Source organism: Peromyscus leucopus, chromosome 13 (genome assembly GCF_004664715.2).
Source record: "Peromyscus leucopus breed LL Stock chromosome 13, UCI_PerLeu_2.1, whole genome shotgun sequence".
Lineage (NCBI taxonomy): Eukaryota > Metazoa > Chordata > Mammalia > Rodentia > Cricetidae > Peromyscus > Peromyscus leucopus.
In genome coordinates, this window is record NC_051074.1 from 62232647 (window position 1) to 62250181 (window position 17535).

Sequence of the window (17535 nt, forward strand, 5' to 3'; positions counted from 1 at the left end):
AGTTTAGAAGGCCTTGTTTCCGTGGTGTCCTCCAGACTCTCTGGCTCTCACAATGTCTTTCCACCTCCTTTTCCACCCACCGGTTTCCCTGAGGGGAGGGACTTGATGGAGACATGCCATTTAAGACTGGGTGTTTCAGGGTCTCACTCTGCACTTTGTACAGCTGCGGGTCTCTGTGCTGTTCCTGTCTACTGCAGGAGGAAGCTTCTCTGATGATGGCTGAGCAAGGCACTGATCTATGAGTCTAGCAGAATGTTGTTAGGCGTCATCTTATTGCTACATTCCTTTAGCAGAACTTGGTAGCAACGTCTGGTTTTCCCCTAGGTCCCTGGGCTATCTTCTCAGGTTCTTGGCCACCCAAGTAGTGTCTGGAATGGGTTCCACCTCATGGAGTATGGAGCGGGCCTTAAAGCCAACCAGATATTTGTTGGTGACTCTCACAAGTTTTGTGCCACTCCTGAACTAGCACCTCTTGCAGGCAGGCCATCACTGTAGATCCAAGAGTCTGTAGCTGGGTTGGTGTTTACCTTTCTCCTTCGGTAGCCTGCGGAGTACTTTCCAGGACCATGAACCATGTCAGTGGGGGGTGAAGGCTCTAGGCAGACACTAGCTCAACTTCTCCGTGTTCAGTGAATCACGTAGACAGTGCCTTCAGTAACAGGCCTTACCATCAGTTTGTGGAAATTAACCAACAGCCTTGGCGACAGCTTAAGTTGCTTTGGGGTTCCCATGGGGCCCCTTTGGCCAACAACTTGATTAGATATAACCCATTCTCGGTACTGAGAGCTTCATTTGGTGACAAGAGATGTCCAGTGGGGACTTGGTCTCCCCCATTATTTGGAGTTTTCATTTGGATTGTCTCATACATGTGTATATTTTAGGAAATGTCTACTGTATTAGGTTTCCATACAACCCCTCAATGGTCCTTAACCATCCTCCACATTTCCTTCCTCATCCTTCTCATCCCTCTCCTTCCCCGTTTGGTCCTCCCCTCTCCAGCCTCCACCTCATCCATCTGTAACTACCTATTCTATTTCCCACTCCTAGGGAGGTCCATCCCTGCTGCCTAGTTGCTTACTCTCTGCCTATCCTCTGTGGTTATATGTTGTGTAGTTTGCTTGCCAAAAACTTAACAGCTCGCATCCACATATAAGCGAATTCATACCGTGGTTGTCTTTCTGGGTCTGGGTTACCTCACTCAGGATAATTTTTTTTTCTAACTCTATCCATTTACCTGTGGATTTCAGTTTTTAACTGCTGAGGGATGTTCCATGGTGTAAATGTTTAGGTTATTTTTAAAATGTAAGATGTGTGTGTATTCTTCTTTTTATTTGACAATAGGCCATATTTATTTACTGTGATCTAGTGTTTTTCTTTAATGAAATTTAATTTCTAACTGTTAAATGCTTGATGTAGCCAATAAAACAATACAAAGATGTGTGAACTCATGTGTGTGCATATTTGCATATACATCCCTATAAGCTCCCCACTCACGTTAACATCCTGGTTTGTAACCATCCATTTCCCCATGCTTACAAAAATTTTTATACAAATACAGGAAGATTCTTGTTTGTTTTCACAAAATGTGGTCTTGCTGTGTGTATACTATAAAAATGGTTTTTCTTACATTTTTTGTTTACTGTCCAACTTTTACTTTCTATAATACAGAGTCTCACAGAAATAACATTGTTCAAAGAGCTTGTGCATGTTAAACTTTAAAATATTTCAGAAGGTTCTTTCAAATTATTTACAGCGTTGTTGGAAGGAGTCACACTCCCATCCGCTTGGAGGAAGGGACTGCTCTTGTGATCATACCATCACTGCCCCTTGTGGCTCCTTTTTGGTTTTGCCTTCTGATGGGCAGAAATTGTATCTGTTTCTCGTTTCCAGTCACGCTTCCCCAACCACAAATGCACTCCTATAACCCCAGATTCGTAAGGCGGATGGAGGATGAGGTACATTTGAGGCCAGAGGAGGACACACAGCAAGACCCCATCTCAAAAACAAATAAAAAATGAATAACATGTTTAAAATGTCTTGGTCCCAGGATGTAACTATGCCAAGCCCCAGGTAACTTCCTGGTACCAAGAATATTATTTAGACTTGAGGGTTTTTTTGTTTGGTTTTTTTTTTTTTTAAATGATTAGAAACCACAGCAGCTCCTACCCAGGGGCATGAATGTTCATCTGTATTTCCTCAGACTAAGTTCATAGAACTCTTGTGTTTGTTCACGGGCCCTGACAAGCACAGTGGGTACCAGAGTCAGACTCTCTGACCTAGATTCTGGACTTAGAGCTGCTTAGTGATGTGACCACACAAACAGGGGTTGGTGTTGCCGCTTCGTTTTGGTTTTATTCTTTGTGTGCGTGATATATACATGTGAACACTTTGTGTGTGCATTCGTGTAAGGATGCCTACACACATGCATGCCCGTGTGTGGAGGCCAGAAGTCAATGTTGAGCGCCTTCCTCTGTCACCCCACCTTACGTGACTCACACTGAGTCAGCATACTGACTCAGCAAGACAGGCCGGCCAAAGTGCTCCAGAGAGCCTTTCACCTCAACCTCCCTAGCCTTGAGATCACAGGCCACGCCACTGCGCCCAGCTCTTCCATGGATGTTCATGTCCTAACTCTGGTCCTCATACTCACATATCGGGGGCTTTCTTTACCAACAGAGCCATCTCCTGGCCCTGTGGAACATTCCTTTACACTGTGTGAATATATGTCACTATGATTGGTTTAATAAAGAAGTTGACTGGCCAATAGCTGGACAGGATAAGGTGAGGCAGGAGAACCAGACTAAGGGCAGTGGGAAGAAGAAGAAGAGGGGAGTCAGGGGAGCCGCCAGCCAGAACCAGAAAGGAAACAGGAGATGTAAGATGAAAGAGAGGTTATGGTGATATTTTAATTGTACTGAAATGTGATTTTATTTGTATGTTAATAAATAAAGTTACCTGGGGGTCAGAGCTGATAGCAAGCCATAGCAGAAGCTGGGCAGTGGTGACACACACCTTTAATCCTGATCACGTGACAGGCAGATCTCTGTGTTTTCAAGGACACCACCAGCATGGAGACATGCCTTTATCTCAATACCAACCATAGAAGACCTGGAGGTCTGTATAGACAGGCAGTGACAAGGAGGTCATGTGGTTGGGTTTACAACCAATGAGAAGGCAGAACAGAAAGTCAATAAAAAGACAGATACACAGGAAGTAGGTCTCTTTCTCAGGGGAAGGACAGCAATGGCAACAAAGGATAAGAAAGGATTTTTAGTATCAGCTCTTAGCTACTGCTCTGACCTCTTGGGCTTTTAACTCTGTGTTTGGCTCTGTGTTTCTTATTTAATAAGATGTTCCATCTACAAGAGATATGCCATGTGGCAGAATGTAGATCAATATAAATGGGCTAACTTGAAATGTAAGTGTTAGCTAGCAACAAGCCTGAGCTATAGGCCAAGCATTTATAATTAATATTAAGTCTCTATGTGTCTATTTTGGAGCCGTTGGTCCTAATAAAAACTCCACCTACATGGCCCCAAATTGTTTAGTCTTTCTCTGATTTGGTATCTTTATCTGCAAAATGGAGATGGTGACAATATATTATTCATAGGATTGCTGAGAAATTAGGCAATATACAGAGTGTTCTGGGAACAGCTTCAGGGGTAAAATGCTGATCGCACATTTTGTTGGTACTATGAACGTTTTTAAGACTCTCCATGCATACATAGCAGGGTGTTTAAAACATAGTTTCAACCCTGATGCATAGAAACAATAAGTTCCAACGCCATGTAGTCCATACCTCTAATCCCAGGACCCAGGAGGGAAGATCAGGACTCCAGGCCAGCTTTGACAACAAAGCAAATTTGAGCCAGTCTGGACTATAGGAGACCCTATCTCAAAAAAGGAAAAGAGAAACATACTCCAGAACCCACAATCTCACTCTATGCCAACACATGAAAAACAGCAGTTCTTGTTGCAGGAGTTTAATCCGAGTAAATAATCCAACACACAAAAAAAATTAATGCTCGTGTTTATTAACTGCAATAAATTTTCTACACTGAAGTTGGGCACCTGAACTCAAAATTCCAAGGATGGAATTAAAACTAGTCCTCCAGCCTTGAATCAGGCAGACTACAGCAGGGCCGAGAGCTTAGACAAAATGGATCGGTGACGGTGTCTTTAGCTAATCTATGCCGTGAGGCTCCATCCTTGGGAAGCAGAAGCAGAGTAGCCTTCACTTTGCACTTAGCAACCTCCTCATTTGTCGTGCACCATACTCTAAGATGCCAGAAGATGCAATCAAGCAGAAATGCAGAAAGAGAAGAGAAGAAGGAAGCAAAACTTCTTTGTGAGTCATGGTGGCCCATCTATGGCTGACTTTAAGAAGAAAAAGGAGGGAAGCCTTACTTGTAAATGGCTGACACAGCAGCAACACCTTGGACTGTGTAGTCTTCCCAAAGAGGAGGTAGAAATTAGAGAGCAGCTAAGTCAGTGTATCGGGGAAACTTCCACCAGATACATTGTCAATGGGAGACTCATCAAAAACTCATCGCAGGCTGGAATCCCAGCACTTGGGAGACGGAGGCAGGAGGATCATGAAGTTCAAGGCCAGTCTCAGCTACAAGGAGAGTTATAGGAGAGGGAGAGAGAGAGAGAGAGAGAGAGAGAGAGAGAGAGAGAGAGAGAGAATAAAAATAATATCATGCTTAATCAGTGTGAAATTCCTTCATTATAAATTATTGTCTTCCACAGCTCTGGAGACATGGCTCAGCAGTTAAGAGCCCTTGTTTTTCTTACAGAGGACAAGAGTTTGGCTCACAAATGCTTGTAACTCTAGCTCCAAGGGATCTAATGCCTTCTTCTAGCCTCCAAAGGCACATGTACACATGCACACACACACACACAAACACAAATAAAAATAAAATTTATCTTTAAAATGCAGACTGTCTTCTAGAAAACATATAGCAATTGACTCTGAATGAACAGTATGCCTGAGTCATTCAGTCTGCCACCAAGAAACATCATGATCTATAATTTGGTTGCCCAAACAGATTTTGGTTGTGTTAAGAGAATGGACTGGCTAACATCGATATATTGCTTAACAAGTATATCTTAATAGTAAATAAATATTTAGGCATTTCGCTTTATCCGACAGTCTTCCATGAGATCTGTTAACTTGAGTTATCCTCACTAGAAGGGAACCACTTCCCATGTAGGTGATGCCATGTGGTACCATGACCAGCTGAGGCCAGACCCACGTCCCCAGAGACCCCCGGTGCTGGGGGTGGTCTCCTAGGCCCTCTGGGAGGCCAGCTGGCTGCCAGCTCTGCTTCTCTTTAGCACCATTTAAAGCGGAACAAGCGGAACAGCCAGGCTTTGAGGAGGGAGGACTTGAAATGGCCTCAAGGGACTGAGAAACTGGCTGTTCACAAAATAAGAAATCCAGCGTCTAATTGCAAGGCAGCTAATCGTAGAGCATCTAATTGAGAGGGAGCATTTGAACAAGCAGCGGAAATAACCCTGACTCCATTCAGCTGAGAATGAGGCCCCGGCCTGCAGTGAACAGCTCCTTTACCCACAGAAGCATCAGGGCTGATGCTGCACACAGGTGCTGGCCATGGGGCGTGTGCACATTACCATGACAGGCAAACTCAGCATCGGGAAAACACTTAATCTTCCTGTTTATCCCCAGAAGGATTAATAACCAGGGGGAGAGGGGAAGCTGCATTCTTCTTCATTTGGAAACGAGCTACCACTAATGCCAAGCTCTCCAAGTTTATAGACCAAATACCTGCTCGCACTAAAACTGCCACATATTATAAACCTCACCGAGGAAGTGAATCCATCACGTTCTTGCTCCCTTAAGAATGGTTTTTCCCTGGAGTACATAACCCATTACTGCATATCTTGTAGAAATCAAATGCAGGCTCTGTCTGCTACCACAGAACAAATCGGTTTTGCAGAAAACTGCACAAATCATGACATTTTGTTTTGCTTCAGCTTAGAGGCTTTTCTATGGTTATTGTTTTGTTCTTTTTCCTTGTGTTCGGGCATCAATCTGTAAGACGTCAATGCCCCAGACTTAGCCAGGGGTGAGGAAGGCCTGGTGTCCTTGCCTTGATCTCCAGACAAGGCACCAGGCTGCTACTAAAGCCAGCTTTGGATCTTACAGAGAGGCAGGTACAGGTAGATGCTCACAGCTCTCTTTCATTTACCCTAAGCCATTTTCTGACTCGGTTTCCCCTTCTTTCATACAGATTTTTTACTTCATCCCTTCTTACAGAGGAAACACGTCTTCAGTGTCACTGATACTACCTGTTACCAGACTCATTGTCCTGTGGGATCTGGAATTGTCGCTCACCACTGTGCCTCCTGGTCCAGCACTGCTTGGTTCCTAATAACTAGCCATCTAATAATACATACTTGAGAAAAGACTCTATGTGGTTAAAAGAATGAGATAAGTATATTTAAATGAGAGTTTTTAAGGGATATAATGGCTAGTTATAATGCTAGAATTTAAGAAGTATTTGAAGAATGCTAGCTATATCATGATAGGCAAGCCCTTGAACTATCATTCATTCCTTTGCCCCTAAGTTACAGCAAGATTCCACAGTGACTGTGTGTGTGTGTGTGTGTGTGTGTGTGTGTGTGTGTGTGTGTGTGTGTGTGTGTGTCAGGGTGCCTTCACAAAGTCAGGCTGCTTACAGAAATCTGGCAACTTCTGTAAGAAATTTAGAAACACAAGTGAGGATGATTAGCTGTAAAAATCTCAATACTCAACTTCTTTCTTATAATTTTGTCTTATCAATGTCTAGCTAAATATTTGTCTATTTTTTTAAGGTACGTTGTGTATGGAAAACAGGATGGAGCAAAACATGTATTTTCTCAAGGAAAACTTTTACATACATAAAGACCATTTTGAATGCGGGAACTCATTACGAACACTTTTAATAGAGGATGTAAGTGAAGACAGTGGCGTGATGTGATAGGGAGGTGGCCCTGTGTGCAGCTCAGTGTTTGGGGACACACAACTACTGTACTGTCGCTGTGGTGCTCGGGGATATTGCTAGCGAAGATATCCAAAATAGACAGCATTTAGCAATGGGCTCAAGTTAGAGTGATCCTAGTGTGTCTTTGTATAGCCCGACCACGGGCAGCCTTAGTTGTGGTTTTCTTGGAAAGACAGAGTCTAGAGAAGGCGTTATCTTAGCTTCCTGATTGTTTGAATCATAGAGAAACCAGAGTTTCTGCTATTCAACTTCAGGGAACAAGTCATGCACCATGCTTACCGAAGCCTTTGTTGGCACGGGGTGATCTTGAGAAAAGCAGTTTTTTCAACTAATTTTTCTCCCATCATCATATGAAAAGGCAACTATGTTTAGCAGAACTGAGTACTAGAATTTCGGTTAACCGGCTGGGTGCACACCAAGAGTGCCAGAGGCCGGCTAAGTGACCTGGAATCTCACTGAGGATAAGCCATCCTCACTAATATTCATGGTTCTAAGCCCATGCATCATTGAACCCATTTCAGTTCAGGAAAGAAAATGCAATCTTTTTAAATATTTGTTTTCAAGGGAATTACTCAAAACCTGTCTACTATATGCAGTCTATGAGTCACTTGCCAATTTAATGAAATAAAAATTCATGGTCAATGAATTTAGGATAATCCCCCAAAGTAATTGCTTAAACACAAAGTAATAACAAGTCAAGTCTAGGATCTTAGGAGAAGTTTGAAGGCCAGTATTAAGAACTTTAATCTATCTGCTCAGATAGAAATAGAGCAACAAAGAACTTCTTTCTTAAAGTATGGAATTATTCTGAATGTGATCACACCAACATGCAAAGACCTCCTTGGACTTTATTGCAGAATGTGCCTTGATATTCACTTAGTATTAAGCTTTTAAAAAGATTTGTTTAATTTTAATTGTGTGTGTGTGTGTGTGTGTGTGTGTGTGTGTGTGTGTGTGTGTGTGTGTGCAGGTACCCACCAAGGTCAGTGGTATCAGATCCCCTGGGGATGACGCTTTTTGACATGAGTACTGGGAAGCAAACCTGGGTTCTCTGTAAGACATCTCTCCATCCTCCAAGTTTCTTTTTTAGGTCCTAGTTTGGGTCTGTACTTAAACTCTCTTTCCCTCCTTCATCTAGCCTTCAAAACCTGGAAACAGAGGAATACATCTTTTCAGGGACATAGTCCTGAGCTTCCTTCAGACACCTGTCTCTGTTTAATTTTCACACGTTGACAAGCAAAGGAGAGAGCCTTGTTGTTTTTAGAACCTCAGAGGTCCATGATGGGAAAGCACAGACAGCCCGTTAAGCAAAACTCCTGTTTTTACTGCCTGCAAGCTGGGGCCCGGTATGAAGGACTGGTGCCAGCCAGGGACACCCCTTCACTCTTAGCCACCCACCAATCAAGCCAGCATCAATTCTACTCAAGTTTCAGAAGCCCTCGGGCGATCTTCTCTGTGCCTGTTGTGTGAATTTTCCTAAGGAACTCTGAACAAACGTTTTCACTCCAGATAGGGCACTGACAGCAGGCCAGAGGAACAACTCTTCCCAGGTCTCAGTGAACGGGCGAGCTTACTGGAGTTACATATGGGTAAAGGATTGCTTACAGGAACGCGGGTGACTCAGAGGAAGTTGCCTTACCAAAAAGCTCACGTCAGCATGGGCAATGACTCACAAACGATCCACTCCTGGAGCTCCCAGCGAGGCCCAAAGGTACTCTCCTCACCATAGAAAGTCCGTACTGCTTGTATGACTTTGGGGACACAAAGGCCTGTGAATCCTGTAATTTTCAAGAAGTGTCCTGAGCCTTGTAAGTTTCCCTAACCTTCTGGGATTGGTGGTCCTTCCGCCTCCATTAAGGAGGGAAGATTTTAACTGGAAGGAAACTGCTACACAGCAATGCCTTATTCTGAAGATGAAACTTTAATGCTGGTCTGAATCCTTCCTTCCAGTCAACTACTGCACCGGTCCATTTAAAGCACTGGTAGACAATTAATGTGCCAGCGAAAAGTCAAATTTCCTTGACTACTAAGGTTTCCTTTTTGTATCCTTTTAATGCTACATACAGATTCCACCTCTCTGAGGTCCCCCTGTCTTTCCCTATCACACACCTGAGTGGATTCAAACGTTACCTGGCTCCCCCCTTTCATTTTTGTAGTCACTTAGGCCATGTCAAAAGCACTTGTTTTCATTTTAAATCCATTTTCTCTACCCCATAACAAGACTTTAGAAAAGGACCTGAGATGCCTCTCCATAAACCCTAAATGACTACATCTTTCTTTGGGCATGAGCCTGCCTAGAGGGGACAATAGGTACAGGGGATAATGATGTCTGCAGCACAGGGGGGCTTGTCGCCCCCCCCCCCAGTGCTCTTGGCTCTCAGCAGAGGATGAACCACTTTATTTTGCACAGTAGTGTTACAGCATAGATGCACTATTATCCTCCCTGCAAAAGGTGGACATCTTCAGCAAGGAAATGTGTCTTTAAACGAAAGGAGTTTCGCCCACATGGCCCGGGGCTACTCAAGCAGTCGCCAGGACCAAATTTGAACCCGGGAAGTCTGGCCTTAGGAGCCACATCCTTGGAGGCGGAAAGCAATGGGGATGTCATAGGGACGGGGTTCAAATCTGGGGCCTTGCATATGCCAGGCAAGGGCTCTACCATGGGGCTGTGTCCTCAACCCTGGAGCCACATCCTAACCACAGAGCTATGCTGCCCTCGTGTGTGCGGAGGTCCAGGGAGGGCGGTGGGCTGCTCTCCTCACCAGGCCCAGTAGGGGATGATACAGTCATTGGAGTCACTGGAAAGAAAATGTTATGACCTGAACAATTTTCCATTTTAGTTAAAAGTATCGTTAGTTCTATCAGCTGAAGAATCGGGTTTTCGTAATTTTGTTTGTTTTCTTTTTTAAGATCCTCACTACATAGTTCTAACTGGCCTAGAACACACTATGTAGACAAGGCTGGCCTCAACCTCATAGAAATCTGACTTCTCCTGTGTCTGGAACTAAAGACATGCACCTCCACACCCAGGAAAGACCAGCCTTTTTATTCTATAAATAACAATGCACTAGGTCATAAAGATGACCATAAAACCTTAACCATCTTCTCCTTTTTATTGAGACAAAGAAGTGTTCCGAAGCCAACCAGCTCTTTACGTCAGTCTGGGGTCTCCATGCAGATTGGCTTCTAAGTCTACTGAAGACTTTGTTTTCTAAATCTTGCCCTAAGACTAGAGTTTCACTCAGTTTGAGCCCACACAGTTTCATATCAACTATTCTGCTCCAAACTAATAGTGGAAATAGTACTCAACATTGATATAAAAATAATAGTCTTTTTTTTTTTTAACATTTTTCAGATTTGCATGTTGGGAGTGTGTGAGGATGCTCATGTGCTGCGGTGTGTGTGGGGGCCAGAGGACAGCTTTGAAGAGTCGATTCTCTCTTTCCACCATGTAGGCTCTGGGGACTGAATTCAAATCGCCAGGCTTGGCAGCAAATGCCTTTACCCACTTGCCATCTTGCTAGCCCAGGAATAATACTTTTTAAAACAGTCCCAGAAGGCATTGCAGTAACAAAATAGAATGTTTAAGAAAAAGATGTCTGGTTGGTGTTACCACAAGAATGGAGGAAATAGCTTTAAAAAAAAAAAAAAAGACCCACTTAAGCCACAATTTTGAATCACATAATCTCTTTTGTTAAAAATAATAATAAATACGGCTAAGAAAAATGAGCTGAGTGTGGTAGCACATGCCTGTATCGTCATCACTTAGGCAGAGGCAGGAGGATCTTTGTGAATTCAAGGCTGGTCTGGTCTATTCAGCAAGTTCTAGGCTAGCTCAGGCTACATTGTGAAACCCCGCTTCAACCCAACCACCCCCAGAAGGAAAGAAAGCTGACCAGTGTGGTGTGTAGAGTGTGGTGACTTAGCCTTTAACCCCAGCACTCAGGAGACTGGGACAGGAGGGTTGCTGTGAGTTCAAGGCCAGCCTGATCTAATTAGTGAGTTTCAGCCTGGACTACAGAAAGAGACTCTGTCCAAAATATCACCTAATCATAATAATTATATTAAAGTTAAATTGAAATAGAAATTATGCAGTGAAACTAACATAACATACACACAATGACTTATGACTAAATTAAAAACAAGAAATTACTAAGACTAGTTAAGAGGGAAACGAAGAAAATACGTTCCTTGAGAAATTTCAGTCCAGGTAGAGGAACAGTCAGACTCAAAAACCTTTGGAAAATACCCTCCCCGTGCAGTATGTTCTGAAATCACTTAAGGATGTATTTTATCAAAACAAAAAGCAAATCCAATTAAAAAAGAAACCTGAGATTTAACAAGCAAGGAAACCAGCCAAGCAGCACACAAAGGAAGCAAGCATGTGGTGGCAGGTGTGGACAAGGTCATGGAGTCCACAGTGCGCTGTTCGCTCGACAGTCTTTTCAACTGGGTACATCAGAGTACATGGCAATGCGGGTTGGGACCAATCGTCTACCAAGAAGCAATTTAAGGGACAGGGCACAGAATGCCAAAGAAGTCAAGACAGAAGAAGTGCATGAGATACGTGGTCATGCCGCATACAGAGTCAGGAAGCCGCTGGGGAAGAATGCTGTCGTTTAATTGACTTTTCTTTTTCCCCCTATTTATTCAGTTCTGCATTCCAGCCGGTGAGATGGTGCTGCCCACCCTTAGGGCAGCTCTTCCATCCTCACTTAGAATCTCTCTAGAAACACCTCACAGACATGCCTAGAGCTGTGTCTCCCAGAGGATTCTAAATCTGAAGAAGATTAGCCGTCACGGCAGCCATATTTTTCTAATAACAAAGCAAGGGGATAGAACCCTGTGTGGGGGTGGGGGAGAGAAGGAAGATGTACACAGCTGTAAACATACCAAACAGGCCCCGACTTTGAGCATGTTAGCGGTAAGCATCCTTGACCTCGGCATGACATGCCTTTAACCTTACAAAGCCACAGGGTTAGTCATACAGGAAGACCTTTCACGAAGATGAATCACACCACTCAGCTCGTAGCAAACCCTCTTCAATCATATCACAACTACCCCTTTCAAAGTTGTGGGGCACCATGCAAATAACCACCCTTGGTGACATAGACTCGAAGACTAGCCAGCCAAAATTCAGAAATATGTGTGGGGAAGGAAAGGACAGGAAGCTAAGGGGAGAGAATTCCATTTTACCCAGCAAGAGGGAAGCCGTATCACGAAGAAGAGGTGCATGTGTACAGTTTGGATATGGAGGCAGCAAGTATGGAGAAAGCTTGCATAAATAAATAAATAAATAAATAAATAAATAAATAAATAAATAAATAAATAAATAAATAAATAAATAAATAAATAAAAAAAAAGGTGTCCTATTGACACTCTCTGTGACACAACCTGTCACTTCAGGTTCATACCGTGGTAGGAGAAACACACTTGCTCTCTATCTTAAGACCCCTCCTACTCCAAGAAACTCCCCTTGAGTATCCACAGGGCGTGAGTTCAGAAAGCACCCTTGATTCTTATGACCGTCTGAAGCCCTGGGACACAAAACAGGCCCGCAAATAACAACATTCTTTCTCCAAAACTCTGCTATTTGGACAGCTACTGCTCCCACACATGCACTTAACTACACTGTGATCCATCAAAGTATATATCCACTGCGCCTGACGCAATGATCACAGATGTCTGTGGCTGAATCCTGCCTATTCTTTCATTCTCTGTCTCCACTACCTGTTTGCCTGGGACTTCAGGCAAGTTCCTAATCTTACCGTAACGATAGCTTCCCCCACTACAAAACGGACACATTAATATCCATCACCCACAGCCCTGGTCAGTGTTCCAATGAGATAGCACACAGTAGGTCAGGAAATGTCATAATTTCTCTCCCTTCTATAGATTACATTTGTTGCATTTACTGTCAAGTCTTAACATGTGTGTTATTTTTCCTCCATTTAAACATCTGTGGTGGTCAGGATCGCACACTGGATTGCTGCTGCCACCTGGTGGCCACACCGAGTGTGCAGCAGCTTCTCCCAGGAGGTTGCTGAGCACCAAGAGGAGCCCTTAATCAGAATCCTTACAGAGCTCCTGGTGAGGGCAAGAGCCTCGGTTTCTTTTCTGACCGTCACTGTCTGGACAGCGGCATACCTGCCGATTGGCTTCCATCATTCCAAGACTAAACACGAGTGAAAATACGAACTGGGCAAAGGCTGACTCCCAACACTTAGGTGTACTATGACTCCTTCCTACTTTTACATATCCTACTCTTCCTGACATTAAAAGGCATGGGTGGTGGTTCTGACGAAATAATTACATCTAGGAGAGAGTATCTAGCATTAATTAATTGGCATTAGACTAAGGCGGCACCAGTGCCCTGGGTTCCCACATAAGCATGACAAAACCCATCCCAACATAAACAGTCATATTCTAGGAGCAAAAGACTCACCGATCGAGAGCTGCCTGCGAACATTGGCCCCACAGGAGCCATCCAATCTGCCCCTGTGAAAGCCTTCTCCCCCGGCCTCGGGCAGGGGCCTCAGACCACCTGCAGTGCGGTGCTGCCCAACTTGTGTATCGCTGTTTGTCCAAGTCGACTCTGTATTTTATCATGCCCTGCTTTACACATCGGCACAAGTAAAGTTTAGTGTCTCTCCCTGCCTTCAGCATTTTCAGTTGGTTGGTTTTGTTTTGTAACAGAGGGATTCTGGACACATGAAACAAACCACACGCACGCCGACAGCCCGTGAACTGTTCAAAATCATGTTCTTCGTGCCCAGTGAAACCTGACTATTACGTCACGGTGTTTGTATGTGCACAGGACTGTAGACTCCACCTTCCTCGGGGCAAAGGACTCTCTGTGGGAGCTGAGGTGAAGTTTTAGGATGTGGGACTCAAATACTGTGAGGACATGAATCACCTGGAGAACTTATGAACACAGGGGAATCCCATTTCTGATTGAGTAGGTCTGGAGATTTAATGAGGGACATGGCCGTTCCTAATGACGGCTGAGAAACCACACTTGAAGGGTCTGTTTAAAGCCAGAGGGTTTGCACGTGAGAATCACCTGGGGGAGCTTTTGGACACTATTCTGACTCCCTTGGTCAGGGGCCCCTCTAAGCACCCAGGTGAATCCTGCAGTGAGCAGGATGGAAAATGCAGTGAATTTCGTACTTGGCTCCTGTTGGAAGCATTTGGGGAGCATTAAAAGCTACCGATGCCTGACCGCAGCCGTACAGACAATGCTGTACTTGGTCTGGGTGTTGCTGGGGCGCTAAGAGACATTAGTGCTGCCCAGACCATCCCCATGCTCAACTAAGAGCAAGCCTCCTGTTGCAGGATCTTTGCTCCTACTGTGATACCCCGAGACTGTTAATAAAGTCAACCTCGAATCAGGGGGTGGAGTCAATGTCTAGCTGACTGGAATTAGCCATAGAGATTTTGGAGGATCCAGGATACGAGATGATAGAGAGGCACAGGAAAGAGTAGGGAGGGGCTTGGAAAGATTCATGGGAAGCTGGCATGAGGTCAGCTGCTGCTCCTCTGCCGTTTTTTTGACCTATCAGGTTTTTTACCCCAATATCTGACTCCCAAGTTTTTTATTAATAATAGAACAATTTAGATAAACGCTTCAGCCTACTGATACCTCCAGAGTCAGGTGAGATTGGCGGGTGGAGGGACGCATCATCTGTTGCTGGTGCCCTCATTCTGACAGAGGTGGGAAAGCTGAGGTAAAGATGGCATCTGGCCCCCTTGTGACCTCCTATTAGTGCAGATAAGCTCTCTGGCGTTTTGATATGTCCTGGTTTGCGCTTTAGCACAGATGTAATTCAACGTGACTTCTCCCCCTGTTTGCATTTTCCCTTGCTTTGTTTTTTCTTTTTGAATAGAGGAATTCTGTGCACAGGATACAAAGCACCAACATTCCCCACAAGGGTACATGCAACTAACCCTTTGTACCGTTCAAAGGATTTTCTTCTTGCATAATAAGCGGTCTGCGCTGCCCAGTAAGTGGTTGTAGACTCGGAGCTCTGATTTTCTGTCGCACATACAAATGCAGACAGTGGCAAACGTTTTAGAGGTGAAGAGAGGACCGAACCTGATTTCCACCAGCTGCTCGCTCACATGAGGACTTTCTCTGGCCGGGCACAGTGGCTTGCCTGTCTGCAGTTCAGCCCGTGGGGCCTTTTCTGTGGCATCCCACACAAGGCATTACTGTGCCTCCAGTGGCTTCCCCCGGCAGAGGCATCTCCTTCATCCTCTGGACAATGATACTTTGGCAATGCTTTGACCAGAGAACCAGACACCAGCTTCCCTGAGACTCCCCGTGAGGAGGTCCAAAGGACACTTTCTGCTTTCCGCTCTGTGGATTACAGTCCACGAAGCCCAGCCTGGGGCCGACGGCAGCACCGGCCTTCTAACTCTGACTTCCAGAAGAAGGGAACAGCTTACCTTTCTAACCTCCCTTCCTAATGACCTCTCCAGATGGCAAACGGGTTACTTTTTGGTTTTAACGTGATCGGGTGTTAGAATGAGCAGGGCTAACATTCATCGCATGTGCGTTCTGGCAACAAACCAGCGGAGGCAGTTTAATTTACAGCTTCGGGCAAGTCAGCTAATGAGGGAGACTAAAGATTTAGAGTTAAATATTAAATTTATCTTAGTCTTTATTTCTTGCTGTTCCAACCAATAAAAAAAAATGCCTCTGGGGTATTCTATCTAGTTCATGGTGCCTTATGTACAGCCAGAAAGACGTTTAACTCTGCACCGTGCACAGAGCAGAGGCACTATTTGTTACCTCTTTGTTTAGTTGGGTGGCGTAGCCTCCGCTGGTTGGGATCGTGATTTACTAACAGTTCATAGCTGTAGCTGCTTATCTTAGGTGTTCCTTCACAGGGTAATAGCTGGTTTCTCTCTCGGGAATAGACAAGAAGCCGAGGCCTTGGGCAAATGAACCAGCAAGGATCCAGAGGAGGGGACTATGATAAGCCGTGTTCTTCCTCTAGGCTGGTGCTTATTAAATCCAAGTTCATGGCTGAACAGTGTGTCTCCGTGGGATCACGGAAAGTGTTGGAGGGGTGTTTCCCTCCCTCTCACCCACTGGCCTGCAAAAGCACCAGAATGTTAATGTTCTGCTAGGACATTCACACTCAAAGGTGCTCAATGAACGGAAGGTCAATTAGCCTCTTCCTCTCCACACCCTCTAAGCTGCCTCCCCTGGTTCTGTTGACCCATCCAGTCTCTGAACAGCCGCTGTTTGGGATTGGTTTCTTGGTGTGTTTGTCATTGGAGACAGGGTCTCCTATCGCTGTGAACTCATGATCCCCCTGTCTCCACCTCCCAAGTGCCAGGGTCACAGTGCGCGGCACCCACCTCACCCACCCTCGGCTTTTTGAACAGCTCCCTTCTTCGTTAGCTCATGGCCCGTTGTGCGCACCAGAATATGCACAATCACAGGTTCTGCTCCTGGCCTCTTGTTCTCATCCGTCCTCTGTGTGCATTTTGTCTGTGTATAATGAACCCTGGGAGCCCTGGGATCCGTCTTGTCACATTGCTACACCCTTGCGGCACACACCTGTAATCCTAGCACTCGGGAGACAAGTAGGCAGAACTCTGTGAGTTCAAGGCCAGTCTCGTCTACATAGTAAGATCCTGGTTTTTGTTTTTGTTTTTGTTTTTTTGGTTTTTTTTTTTTTTTTTTTTTTTTTTTAAAAAAGCTACAATCTTGAAAACTCCACCAAATCTCTTGTGTCTGTTTGCCAGTTCCTTTAATAGTAAAATGACCTCAGGTCCAGCCCTTCTGTCTTTCCTTGCACTTTCTACTTCTACACTTTATTATCTCTCCTTTGGGCTCTTCTGCAACTTCGTGCTGGGTTTCTCTTTTCTGTTTGTTTCCCATGGCTTTTAAGATCTCATCTGGGGGTGAAGAGCTGCCCCAGTGAGTAAATGTGCTTGTCACAAAACCCTGATGGTCTGAGTTTGATTCACAGAACCCACACTGAATGCCAGATATCGTGGCATACGTCTGTAATCCCAACGCTCCTAAACCTAGAAGCCGAGAAAGAAGAACTGGCCGGAAGCTGCCAGGCAGCTAGCCTGGGCTACTCTGTGCAACAGAGGCAAGAAAATTCTATGTCCACAAGGAGAAAGATGGGACCAAATCCTAAAAGTTGTCCTCTGACCTCCATAGGCACACTGTGGCACACACACACACACACACACACACACACACACACACACACACACCGACCTCACTCCCACACACAAAGAAATACATTTGTTAGGATAAAACCTCTTGCTGATCGGCTGTGTGTTCAGATCTTTCCCTCTGTGTCATCATTGCCTGTAGGACGCAACCTTCTCAAACGTGATGTTTAGCACCTTTGCTGAACACTCTCGTCCTGACCTCTCTCCTGGAGCATCACCCCTGTGTCCACTCAGGGGCCAGTTACTGCACGTCTGTTAGTGCACACAACTGAGCTTTTTCCAGGAACGTGGTAGGAAGGCACCATTGCTGTCCGCTGTTCCA